Source organism: Mus caroli, unplaced genomic scaffold, assembly GCF_978045245.1.
Source record: "Mus caroli unplaced genomic scaffold, Mus_caroli_1 scaffold_3, whole genome shotgun sequence".
NCBI classification, from domain to species: domain Eukaryota; kingdom Metazoa; phylum Chordata; class Mammalia; order Rodentia; family Muridae; genus Mus; species Mus caroli.
In genome coordinates this window covers 111,764,096-111,778,143 of record NW_028227258.1, presented here as the reverse complement: position 1 = coordinate 111,778,143, position 14,048 = coordinate 111,764,096, and the positions used below count along the sequence as shown (strand labels likewise).

Genomic DNA, 14,048 nt, shown 5'->3' with positions numbered 1-14,048 from the left:
AAATTATTAGAAACTTTAAAACTACCAAGAACTGTATGTACCTGCTGTGAGATCAAGATTACACAACATGGAAGAAAGCTCCCATCCCCAAAGATAAGATCTCAAAATAAGAAATAACTTGGGACTCTTACAGGAGAGAATATAATGACTTGCTTAGAATAGGCAGTTGCTAAATTATTGCATAAGAAATAGAGTGCTGTTTTATTCCTCCACTCTGTAGCCAATCCAAAGCTAGTTATTTATCCCGCCCATAAAATGCAATAAACCTGCACATGTCCCAGAAGGATAGGTGAGGATTAATCTCCTAGAGGTGTCTGGAGTTTCACAAATGTTGTGGTGATATACAAATTGTGGTCCCTTTCATTTTGCTTTTATAACACATTCATGGTCCTAACACACTGGAGGGTACCTCAGCTGTCCAGACAGTACATCACCATGCATTCAACACCCCTCTTCAATACCTCCTGAGGATTAACTGAAGACCAAGCTAAAAATACTGTTCGGTGATTGCACATTAAATCACATGAGGTTGAGATATCCAAGGTCTCAATTTACTTTTGTAATACAAATTAACCTTGTAGGTGCAAAATTACAGTATTATTTTAAAATTACAGCTGTGGTCTCTATATTTATGAGATATTACAAAATACCTGACCTTCCCAATGCAGGTTACCTAATTATTTTGTATCTAGCTTGAACAAGTTCATTAAACTTGAATCTCAATGGCAATGTGGCTACTGCTTCATCTTACCAGATTACATGGCCACTGGTGGTGGCATATTAATTAAATTTAGTATTCAAGCATGAACTGAGAATATCAAAGACCTGACTAAGTGCACCCACATATCTATTTGTTGTCTACAGCATCAGATATATACAATGAAAAAGAGCTACAAATAACTCGGATGTAGCTCAACATGTGTATCTGCATGTTGACATTTTTCCTCCTTTACTAGACCTTGAGTGCATTCAGGGAAGGACAATTTAGGGCTTATTTTTCTACATGTGTTCCTAAACATAGCTCTTAAGGCAATACTTTGTAAATAGGGAACAGATAATGTATGTTGCTTGAACAGTTTTCAGTTGTAATGAATGATGCAGATTTTCCAGTCAGTTGTATTAGAGGGTAACGAGCAATCATATTAGTCTTTGTATGCATGTCGATCAATGATAAGTTTAAGACCTAACGTCCTGTACAATGAAACTGTATTTATTTTTTTCCCTTAGGTTTACAGTCACTTCTTAAAGAGTCATCATAATATACAAGTATGTAACGTATGTAATGTTGTATGATATTTATGTAAAAATTCAATCTTATCAAAATGCATAGAGTTGAGGTGTGGAGTCCTCCCTAATTACAGAAAGTTGGGGACAAAATAGAAAGCATCCTTTCATAGTCTTGAATTTCAAGTACACATAATAATAAAACAACACTTCAATGTTCAAATGTACAGAAAATTACCTAAATTAAACCTGATTGTTGAAATTTATTTTGTAAGTATAAACCTGAGAAAATTATTTCCGGCCTTTGCAATAGCCTTTTTGCAAGTTTTCTCAGCCTGAAACTTTCTTTATTTTATAAAAGTGCAAGAACCATTTTCTTGCCGTTCTCTCTCTCTCTCTCTCTCTCTCTCTCTCTCTCTCTCTCTCTCTCTTTCTCTCTCCCTCTCTCTCTCTGTAGAACTCACAGCAAGCCTGTTATTAATATGAAAGTTTTAATTTAAGAATTTTAATATACATCACAGAAATCCTTTTGATAAAGTAGGAAAATTCAGGGCTCACTTATTAAGACATGGCTATGAAATTAACTTCACTTATTCTGAAAGAATTTCCACCTTAACCGTATACATTCCATATTCTTTCATAAGATTGATGCAGGACCAATTTGACATTACTCAAGTGTGCTTCAATGCTAGTTTAATTTCCACTAAGAACAGTAGAATAATATGTTTCATTTCTGCTAAGAATAGAAAAATATGAGACCGTGATGGAAATGCAAATGAAATACAAAAGTTGAACTTGGAGAGCTTAAAAGTAAACTTATAGGAAGTAGACTCAGACACACAACCCAAGTAAGAACTACTAACAATAACAAAGCAATACATATAAACCACAGGGTACTGACTCTACTCACTGAATGTGCAAGACCTTCAGATCAAGGGCCCTAAGAGCTAATGATTTTGTTCTCTGTCAGCAGAGCACACACATAGGCTTTACGGGCTGCTGTACATCAGAGCTGACTTCAGTTTGTGTTCTCTGCACAGGCCATGATATGAGTATGTATCTACATTGAAATGGTGGATGGGTAAACACAGCAGGATGCCAAACATCAGGTTGTAAGAGTTGTCCCACATCCCACCATTGATCCTCTGCGCACTCATATATTGAACCCTTGCATTGATTAACTTTATATCATCATGATGACATAAACAAAAAGAAAAGAGTGATTTGAGCTTCCATTGTCTGAGGCTCTAGGTCAGTTTCACTTAGCACTATTGGGTTGGGCCCATAGAAGCTCAATGCCTGTAGGGACATGTGATAGAGGAGGCTTCTCCCCCCAGGGTAGATGTTTAGCCTAATAGGCAAGAAGGACCCACATTCTTCATAGCCACCTTCAGAACTCTCCTCCAGTGATCTACCGTCCTTCCATTGGACTCTTAAAGCCCCCACCCCTCTCGGTAGCACCATTACAAAAGGAATAAATCTTTATATAAAGAAACATAGGCTTAATTGTGTTGCCTTTTGATTCATATAATTCACTTTACCTGCGAGTAATAAAAATATATTGAATATCAATAGGAAAATGAATAACCATAAGAACTTGGAACTCTACTTGAATGATCAAAGAACAAGACAACTGATTTTCTATCCTATCTTCCTGTCTCAAGACAAAAGTATATGTTTCTATTATGTTATGCACAGTGGACACCACAATGATTTTGAGTTACTATGATCAGAGAACTTAACCAAGCTATTTAAAGACAGGAAGTGGAAGTACTTGTGGATAGTTTGCTTTTCTCTATGTCTTCCAATTTGATTCTCAGTATTAATTTATTGACTTTACTTTATGACATTGTGGCCCTTGATGAAGCACCATCCAGAGCTAGAACACAATAACAAAATCAAAGACTGAGACCACTGTTAAATATAAAAAGTAAAGAAAATAAAAGAGAGAAAAGGGGCATCAGTCAGACAAGATCCAGCAATTATTGTAACATCTGAAACAAAGCATTTCTCCAAGAGAGAATTTAAAGCAAAATTCTTTCTCTCAGTCATGAAATCAAGCTATTTCTCTAATAGTTTTTGTGTAATTTCTATTTATTTTCGGGAGTTACATTTTTCATTTTCACGGTAACAATCTGAAGAAAAGCAGGCTAATGAAGGAAAGGCTTATCCTGGCTCTAGGTTTGAAAATGTCCAGTCCATGGTCCTAGAAAAGGCACAGCGACAAGATCTGAGGTGGTTACTCACACATCCACAGCTGGAAGGCTGAAAGAGAGGCGAAGAGTTGATTAGAAAGCATCAAGCCCTCCTAACCCAGTGACCCACTTTCTCTAGCCGGACTCCACCTCCTAACATAGCCTTCACAAACCAGCAGCAGCATCTTGGAAACAAGTGTCCAAACACATGAGCCTATAGGAGACACCTCACATTCACACACTACTGAATCAATATGTGTAGAGACCTTAAGGGTAATTTTTCTAATTAACTCCAGCAATAAATGGATACAACCTTTAGTTGTGGCTGCTTTAGAATCGTTGAAAGTCTTGGTAAGCAAAATCTTGCATTGGCCCATCTCACAGGTGTGTTTTCAATCTTAGGGAAAGCTGCCTGGGTGTCTTTTCAAAAGATTTATTGGTGTGTGTTTGTGTGTATGAGTGTTTGTCTGCATGTATGCATGTGTACTACTTCTTTGTCTGATACCTGCAGAAGCTATAAGAGGTCATGTGATATGCATGGAACCAGAAAGATAGATAGTTGTAAGACACCTTACAGGTGTTCTGAACTAAATCAGGATCCTCTACAAGAGAAACAAGTGCTCTCAACCACTGAGTCACCTCTTCAACCCTGATTGTTTTTAAATAAGGCAAAGCTGGATCTATTATTCATCATAGGAGCACATTTAATAAATTCTGGGTTGAGAGAAGTGGACAAGTGAGACTGTTACAAACTTAAATAACTTAAACACATGTAATACTGTGCACCTGCTGAATCCTGCTTGGCCATGTGTAAAGGACAGTTTGACATGGTTCCTGGCCCAGCAGGGTATGGGTCTCCATGAGTGCTGATAGTTGCTGTGGGTCTGATGTTTGTATAATAATGAACATATTTTCATGTTCCTCCTTTGAGGAATGTCCTCTTTGCCAAGATTAATGACACCATGATAATCAGAGGCAACAAGAGACCAGGAGTCAAAGGTGTGGCTAATGTTTCAGCAAAATGGTACATACTGTGACCTTCAGGATAACCCTTAAGGCTGTAGGAAAGGACTCTGAAAACATGAGTTCAAAAATATATAATTTTTAATTATGCAAAATATAAGGATGCAATATGAATTCTGTAAGAAGTTTTACAGATCTAAAGAAACAGAGACAGCTACACTATAAGCCATTTTGTCAGAAAGACACTAAGGAGATAAAGAGATTATGGAGTGTGATCGAAGGGCAAGATCCCACCCAGCTAAATTTTCTTGTTTATGCTTACAAAGGCAGGCATATTCCTGAGTTCTAGATCAGCCTGGGACAGAAGGAATTTAGGCCCAGGTATGGTAGAATTGGTGATTTCAGGGTGGGGTCCCACCTAACTATCTTATTTTTTGTGCCTGTGCTTGCTGTCTTTTTCTAAGAATCAAGGGCCTAAGGTCACAGACTGCTGATTCATGGATGGTAAAGAGGGAACCTGGAATAAATGACTACATTGATATGTAAATAAAAGACTGGGCTTTGGGTCTGCATAAGATGAGCTAGCAGAGCACTACAGGAGTTCTTTTTTTAGAATTATTTCTAGCAAGAGCTGTCTAGAGATCTCTGGAGAGGAAACACAGCTACTTTAGAATTTTTTTCTAACAGGATTTCCAATTTGGGTCAAAAAATCCATGGAGAGTGAATACAACCCCTTTTAGAATTTTTTTTATAGTTTTTTTTCAAATTTTTTCTAACAGGATTTTTGAGCTTGGTCAAAAATTCCAAGAATTGCTTGAAGAGCTGATGCAGCTCTTTTAGAATTTTTACTAGTAGCTACCCAGAGAGGGCTTTGGGGGCATGAACATAGTAGCCCTTTTAGATTTATTTTCTAAAAGAAAAAAAATCAAGAATTTTTTATAGCAGCTTTTCTGACTTTGGTTGGAAAAATCCATGAGTTTTTAGAATCTTTTTCTAACAAGAGAGAGCTGTCTCAAGCAGAAAAAGCTGTCTTGAGAGAGTCGTTTCAAGCAGAAAGCTGTCCTGAGCAGACTACAGAGCCATCTAGAGATATCTAGAGAGAGCTATCTAGAGAGCCATCTCGAGAAGAACACAAGTCATCAACTTGAATCCACTATTTAATTTTGAATCCTTTGTTTTCCTGCTCCTAGATACCCCTTCTCTCAGGACCCCTGACCAAGCCAAGCATAGACCTTGACATACATACCTTTAATCCCAGCACTTGGGAAGCAGAGGCAAGTGGATGGCTCTGAGTTCCAGGACAGCCAGGGCTACATACACAGAGACCATGTCTGAAAAAAAGAAAGAAAGAAAGAAAGAAAGAAAGAAAGAAAGAAAGAAAGAAAGAAAGAAAGGAAGGAAGGAAGGAAGGAAGGAAGGAAGGAAGGAAGGAAGGAAGGAAGGAAGGAAGGAAGAAAGAAAGAAAGAAAGAAAGAAAGAAAGAAAGAAAGAAAGAAAGAAAGAAAGAAAGAAAGAAAGAAAGGAAGAAAAAAAAGAAAGCCCAAAGACACAAAATGTCTTGAAATGGGAAATTATATGAATGTAGAACAGATTAATCATTGCTTGAGATTGAGATGGGGATGAGAATATGGGTGTAATATAAAAGGACAACACACAACACAAGGATCCTTACTATAATGGACTGCTCTTTCATGACTATATCAAGGTTAATATTCTGTTTGTGATTTTGTGCTATAGCTTCTCCAGATATACTGGGCCAAACTGGGTAAATGAATAGTAGCACTTTTGGTATTTTTTCTTATAGCTGCATGTGAATATAATCATCTCAAAACAAAAGGTTTATTAAAAAAAAAAAAAAAGAACTGAAATATGTCAACATGTAGGTTTTAGGACTCTAGATGAATTGAAAACTCTGTCCCAGAAATTCAACTGTTGATACATAATGAAAGTATAGCAAAGTAAAAACAAAATTCTAGGCCTTTAGGCCCAGGCTTGGGAATGTGACCTCTGTGACTCATTGCTCCAAGGTATGCTAATCATAAAACAGATAGGACATTCCTCCACCCACCCGCTTCCTGGGTTCAAAGAGTGTTCATTCAAAGAAAGTCACCCTGAACATTGCTGGAACCCGTTATGCAAATGTGCTATTGTTAGGGGCTCTTAGAAACTGTCTTGAGAGATAACCTGCACAATTACCAGGTATTCCTTATAACTCTTGTGACTTTGCACTTCCTTGGGACTATTAACTGGTATCTTTAGTATTTTCCAACAACGCCCTCCCCACTTCCTTGAGTTGTGGTCTCTCCCTTTAAATACCCCCTTATCCAGCTACTTGGGGCACCACAGTCCTCTACCCCTGCGTGGTGTATGACCGTGGGCCTGAGAACGCTCTGGAATAAAAATCCTCTTGCAGTTTGCAGCAAGACCGTTTCTTGTGGGTGATTTGGGGTGTCGCTTCTCCTGAGTCAGAACGTGGGGGAGTCCTCACATTGTGGGACTTTCAATAACAGCAAGCAGTAATACTTTTCACATCCTTCTAAAAATTATCTAATAATTATATACACTTAGTGTATATATCGTCTAAAAGTAATTCCATGTATCCAAGAAGGAATGTTGTTAGCAGAAAGAATGAACAGCACAAGAAAAAGAACAACACAATGCTGACAAATGGTTTTCACCACAGCCCTCCTCAACATTGCTTCTTTATTTATTGCATGCCTCTTCAAGTGATTGTGTATATGTATTATATGCAGAAACCAACCTAGGAGGAATGCTGTGTGATAGAGACAAGATGACCATATACCATGTGTATAAATAAAAGTAAAAGTTAGAATTCCAACTAAAACTATTCAACACAATGTATTGTACATCCTTACACAGAAAACCAAAAATGAACAAGTAAAGCAACATAAAGGAGGAGGAGCTTATTGAGGCTCACAGTTTGAGGGTTCACAGTCCATCATAGCAAAGGAAGCATGGCAGCAGGAGTATGGGGCAGTTGGTCACATTGCATCACAGCTTGGCAGGCTTAGCTCTAATTTGAAATACGTGCACCCAAAATTTTCTGTGTAACATATGAGGTACCTCAAGAGCCAGAATCTATCTGGAGACATTCTTGTTCTCCTTCCAACCTCAGCTTTAACTTATACTATAAGGTGTTTGGGTTTGTCTGTAGGCCACAAAAACAAACAAACAAAAAACTGTCATCTCTTGATGATCTTTAGGACCTATTGTGTGGACCCTGATTTATTCTGCCATAAAAGGGAATTCTCTTGTTCATGATGCCCATGACATGCAGAACAGGCTAGAGGGAGCCGTGAGCAGAGGACTTTGGGATCTCTGATACCTGAAGTATGATTTGGAGGAGAAGGTGTACATTAGTAGAGGCAAAGTGCCCTTAAGAGCTACTGCAGTGGTTCTCAGACTTCCTAATGCTGTGACCCTTTAATACAGTTCTTCATGTTGTAGAGACTTCCAAAACAAAATTATTTTTCTTGATCCTACATGTCTATACTTTTGCTCCTGTTATGAATCATATACTTCTATACTTTTGGAGATAGAAGTTTGCAAAGGGGTTGTGACCACAGGTTGAAAAACACTGAGCTACACAGCCTTTTCACCTTATAGGGATACTGTGACAACAGGAACATCATAAAGACCGAAAGGGTGACAGACATCTACTGAGGAAGTGTCATGGTTAATCTTAATTGTCAACTTCACAGTATCTAGAAGCATCTAGGAGTCAAACTTCGGGGCGAGCAAGAATTTCTAATTTGGGTTAATTGTCTTGAGAAGACCCATTCAACATGGGCACCATTCACTTAAAGAGACAGGAGAGAGAAAGAGAGAGAGAGAGAGAGAGAGAGAGAGAGAGAGAGAGAGAGAGAGAGAGAGAGAGAGAGAGAGAAGCACAGCATTTGTCTCTCCCTGTTTCCTGACTGTGGATGCAATGTGACCAACTGCCCCATGCGCCTAGTGCCGTGTTTCCTTACTATGGTGGACTGTGTACCCTCAAACTGTGAGCCTGAATAAACTCCTCCTCCTCACACTGTTTTGTCAGATATTTAGTCAGAGCAACTGAAAACGTAACTAACACAGAGAGTAAATACTACATTCCTCAAAAGTGACCCGATTCTCCTTTACTACATGTTTTCCATAGATATCTCTGACATATTAAGAAGTATTGCAAACAACTGATAGAGGAATATATTTATTTTTCCTCCTCAAGACAATTGTGCTTGTATTAAGGCTTCAATTTGAATTGCTCTGTTGGAAAAATGAGAGAGTACAAGTGAGTCTGTAAAAATGGGCATTGCTCACTGTCTACTTAGAATCAATAGACTGTGGAATAGACTGGATCTGCTGCTTTAGATGAGAACCTTCTTTGCAGGTAACAGAACAGGCAATGACCGGTCTGAAGACTCCACAGGCCTGTCCTAAAGGCTGCTTGGGGCAGACAGAAATACATAGGGAACATTCTTGTCTTTGCACAGCAGAGTGGGGTGTAGGATAATCTCCAAGGGCTCAGCATCTGTTATTATCACAATGAACTCAGAGATGCCTCTGTTGAGGATTTTGGTGGCTTCACTGGCTCCTTTTTAAAGCTACTTGTAGTTACACAGTTGTGGAGCAAGGTCTAGCAGCTTCTTGGTGAGGTGGGAATCTGCCTTTGGATTCACATCAGCCTTGGTAATGGCCACCATGCTCTGGCCTCACCTTGACTTGAGAACAGCCCACCTCAGACAGACTGAAATGCTGAGCAGGAAAAGGAGCAGAAATCACTTCTAATTTTTACTTTTCAAATTAAGATACTTAGAGGAAAATCACAACATCTCTAGAACTCATTTTTTTTTCAAACCAACAAAATTAGACTAAATCAGAATTTGGAAACGGGTCCCTTGTCTATAGACATCACTTGAAAAGCAGGTGACAATGGAGAAGGCAATGGAAGTAATTTGATTACTATCCATAATTAACTAAGTTTAATTCACATTGAGCCAACCATGGTAAGTTTATTTGAGTAGTCATAGACTGTATACTGTTCCCTAAAGTTATTTTAAAAAGGAAATTACCAATTAGTGCTTCTCAGCCACGTTAGAAATGTGGGTTAGGAAAGGCACCGGCTGTCTATTGCTATGTAACAAATTAGGCTAATTGTGATTACTATAGGTCAGGAATTCCAAAGAGGCTAAGCTTGGGAATTCTCACAGTCTTTAATACAGTCCCTTTTCAATGTCCACCAGGATGGAGTCATGTGAATGAATCCTTGCCTGGAAATGTCAAAGTGCTCAGCCACATGACCTGCTATTGACAGAAAGCTGTTTCTTCTCACAAGAACTAGGGATGCTGGAGGGTAAAATAACACTTAGCTTTCTGTATCTTGAAAGATCAAGATAACAGCTACAATGTTCTCAATGACAAATTCTCAGAAGTTATTCACACAATCACAAATCCACTGTACTCTATCACACCCGTGTTTAGAAAGGAACTATGCATGGGCTCAGTATCCAGAAGGGAAGACCACTAGGAACTATTGTGAACGCTGACTACCACATACCACCCTCATGGGCCCTCTCTGATATAATGTTTTATAAATAAGAAATTTTAGAATTACTACTAATGACACTGAAATACATCTATTAAAAAATACACCTAATGTTATACATATGTACAGCACATTGCTTTCACAAAAAAAGATACTGGCTGCTTAAGGTATCTATATCCTAATCCTTGGATCCCAGATTATATTACCTAATAAGGGCAAAGAAATTTTGAAGATATGAATAATTTAAAGCCTTGAAATAAAAATAATATTTTTGATTCTCTGAATTGTCCTAATATCCCAGAGCAAAATTTAACAATATTTTTGGCTGTGGTTAAAGTTGGTCTTTTAAGAAAGGGAGAGTCCATCCTTTTGTCTTAGCTCCAAACTTTGTCTCTGTGACTCCTTCCATGGGTGTTTTGTTTCCTAGTCTAAGGAGGAATGAAATATCCACACATTGGACTTCCCTTTTCTTGATTTTCTTGTGTTTTGCAAATTGTATCTTGGGTATTCTAAGTTTCTGGGCTAATATCCACTTATCAAGGATGGACTATCCAGAGACTACCACACCTGGTGATCCATCACATAATCATCCACCAAACCCAGACACTATTGCATATGCCAAAAAGATTTTGCTGAAGGGACCCTGGTGTAGCTGTCTCGTATGAGACTATGCCAGTGCCTGGCAAATACAGAAGTGGATGCTCATAGTCATCTATAGGATGGAACACAGGGCCCCCAATGGAGAAGCTAGAGAAAGCACCCAAGGAGATGAAGGGGTCTGCAACCCTATAGGTGGAACAACAATATGAACTAACAAGTACCCCCAGAGTTTGTGTCTCTAGCTGCATATGTAGCAGAAGATGGCCTAGTTGGCCATCACTAGGAAGAGAGGCCCCTTGGTCTTGCAAACTTTATATGCCCCAGTACAGGGGAATGCCAGGGCCAAGAAGCAGGAGTGGGTGGGTAGAGGAGCAGGGTGTGGGGAGGGTATAGGGAACTTTCATTTGAACTTTCATTTGAACTTGCATTTGAAATGTATATAAAGAAAATATCTCCGACCAGCACCGGGGTAGCTAGGGTGCAGAGTCTGCTGACACCAGCCAGCTACTCACAACACCAGCCACGGGATCTTAAGACTTCAGGTAATCTGGCCACCCTCCTGGCCAGAGGACAGGTCTCTGCCCGGCCCGGGAGCCCTTTGCCTCAGGATCAACAGAAGCCATCTTGGTTCTGGGACTCCGCTGAACTTAGTCTGCACAGGTGAGAGTGTGCACCACAGAAGCTGACAGCTTCTGGGACAGGCGGGAGCCACAGAGCCTCTGAGGCAGCACCCTTTTTGGGCCACAGACGTCCGGCCACCCTCCAGGCCAGAGGACAGGTGTCCGCCCTGCCCGGGAGCCCTTTGCCTCAGGATCAGGGGAAGCCATCTTGGTTCCAGGACTCCACTGAACTTAGTCTGCACAGGTGAGAGTGTGCACCACAGAAGCTGACAGCTTCTGGGACTGGCGGGAGCCACAGAGCTACTGAGGCAGCACCTTTTTCGGGCCCCAGACATCCAGCCACATTCCTGGCCAGAGGACAGGTGTCCACCTGGCCCAGGAGGCTTTTGCCTCTAGATTGGCAGTAGCCATCTTGGTTCCGGGACTCCACCGAACATAGTCTGTACAGGTGAGAGTGTGCACCACACAAGCTGACAGCTTCTGTGACCCGCCAAAGCAACACAGCTTCTGAGAAAGGTCCTGTTTTGGGCCTTCATCTTCGGTCAGGAGGAGGTCCAAACACCAGGTATCTGTGCACTTTCCCTGTAAAAGGAGAGCTTGCGTGCAGAGACTGCTTTGAACACTGAAACTCAGAGGAGAGAGCCTGTCTCCCAGGCCTACTGATAGAGGCTAACAGAATCACCAGAAGAACAATCTCTAAACAGAGGCAACTATAAAAACTAACTCCAGAGATTACCAGATGGTGAAAGGTAAACGTAATAAACTTACTAACAGAAACCAAGACCACTCACCATCATCAGAACCCAGCACTCCCACTTCGCCCAGTCCAGGGCACCCCAACACACTGGAAAAGCTAGACCCAAATCAAAAAGCATATCTCATGATGATGGTAAAGGACATCAAGAAGAACTTTAATAACACACTTAAAGAAATACAGGAGAACACTGCTAAACAGGTAGAAGACATTAAAGAGGAAGCACAAAAATCCCTTAAAGAATTGCAGGAGAACACTGCTAAACAGGTAGAAGACATTAAAGAGGAAGCACAAAAATCCCTTAAAGAATTGCAGGAAAACCACACCAAACAGGTGATGGAATTGAATAAAACTATCCAAGACCTAAAAAGGGAAGTAGACACAATAAAAAAAAAAAAACACAAATTGAGGCAATATTGGAGACAGAAACCCTAGGAAAGAAATCTGGAACCATAGATGCGAGCATCAGCAACAGAATACAAGAGATGGAAGAGAGAATCCCAGGTGCAGAAGACTCCATAGAGAACATAGGCACAACAATCAAAGAAAATACAATATCCAAAAAGATCCTAATTCAAAACATCCAGGAAATCCAGGACACAATGAGAAGACAAAAGCTACAGATAATAGGACTAGATGAGAATGAAGATTTTCAACTCAAAGGACCAGCAAATATCTTCAACAAAATTATAGAAGAAAACTTCCCAACCCTAAAGATAGAGATGCCCATGAACATACAAGAAGCCTACAGAACTCCAAATAGACTGGACCAGAAAAGAAATTCCTCCCGAAACATAATAATCAGAACAACAAATGCACTAAATAAAGATAGAATACTAAAAGTAATAAGGGAAAAATGTCAAGTAACATATAAAGGCAAGCCTATCAGAATTACACCAGATTTTTCACCAGAGACTATGAAAGCCAGAAGGACCTGGACAGATGTTATACAGAAACTAAGAGAACACAAATTCCAGCCCAGGCTACTATACCCAGCCAAACTCTCAATTACCATAGATGGAGAAACCAAAGTATTCCACGACAAAACCAAATTCACACATTATCTTTCCACGAATCCAGCCCTTCAAAGGATAATAACAGAAAAAAAAAAAAAAAAAAAAACATACAAGGACGAAAATCACGTCCTAGAAAAAGCAAGAAGGTAATCCCTCAACAAACCTAAAAGAAGACAGCCACAAGAACAGAATGCCAACTCTAACAACAAAAATAAAAGGAAGCAACAATTACTTTTCCTTAATATCTCTTAATATCAATGAACTCAACCCCCAATAAAAAGACATAGACTAACACACTAGGTACACAAACAGGACCCAACATTTTGCTGCTTACAGGAAACTCATCTCAGAGAAAAAGATAGACACTACCTCAGAATGAAAGGCTGGAAAACAATTTTCCAAGCAAATTGTAGGAAGAAACAAGCTGGAGTAGCCATCCTAATATCTAATAAAATCGACTTCCAACCCAAAGTCATCAAAAAAGACAAGGAAGGGCACTTCATACTCATCAAAGGTAAAATCCTCCAAGAGGAACTATCAATTCTGAATATCTATGCTCCAAATACAAGGGCAGCCACATTCATTAAAGAAACTTTAGTAAATCTCAAAGTACACATTGCACCTCACATAATAATAGTGGGAGACTTCAACACACCACTTTCACCAATGGACAGATCATGGAAGCAGAAACTAAACAGGGACACAGTGAAACTAACAGAGGTTATGAAACCAATGGATCTCACAAATATCTACAGAACATTTTATCCTAAAACAAAAGGATAGACCTTCTTCTCAGCACCTCACAGTACCTTCTCCAAAATTGACCACATAATTGGTCACAAAACAAGCCTCAACATATACAAAAATATTGAAATTGTCCCATGCATCCTATCAGATCACCATGGACTAAGGCTGATCTTCAATAACAAAATAAATAATAGAAAGCCAACACATATGTGGAAACTAAACAATACTCTTCTCAATGATACCTCAGTCAAGGAAGGAATACAGAAAGAAATTAAGGACTTTTTGGAGTTTAATGAAAATGAAGCCACAACATACCCAAACTAATGGGACACAATGAAAGCATTTCTAAGAGGAAAACTCATAGCTCTGAGTGCCTCCAAAAAG

The 14,048-nt window shown here is 39.5% G+C and overlaps 1 pseudogene; it reads right to left on the bottom strand.

The window, feature by feature from the left end:
* Positions 1 to 8,705: 8,705 nt before the first annotated feature.
* On the bottom strand, positions 8,706 to 9,085 carry LOC110291810 (NHP2-like protein 1 pseudogene; annotated as a pseudogene).
* Between the last annotated feature and the right edge of the window lie 4,963 nt (positions 9,086 to 14,048).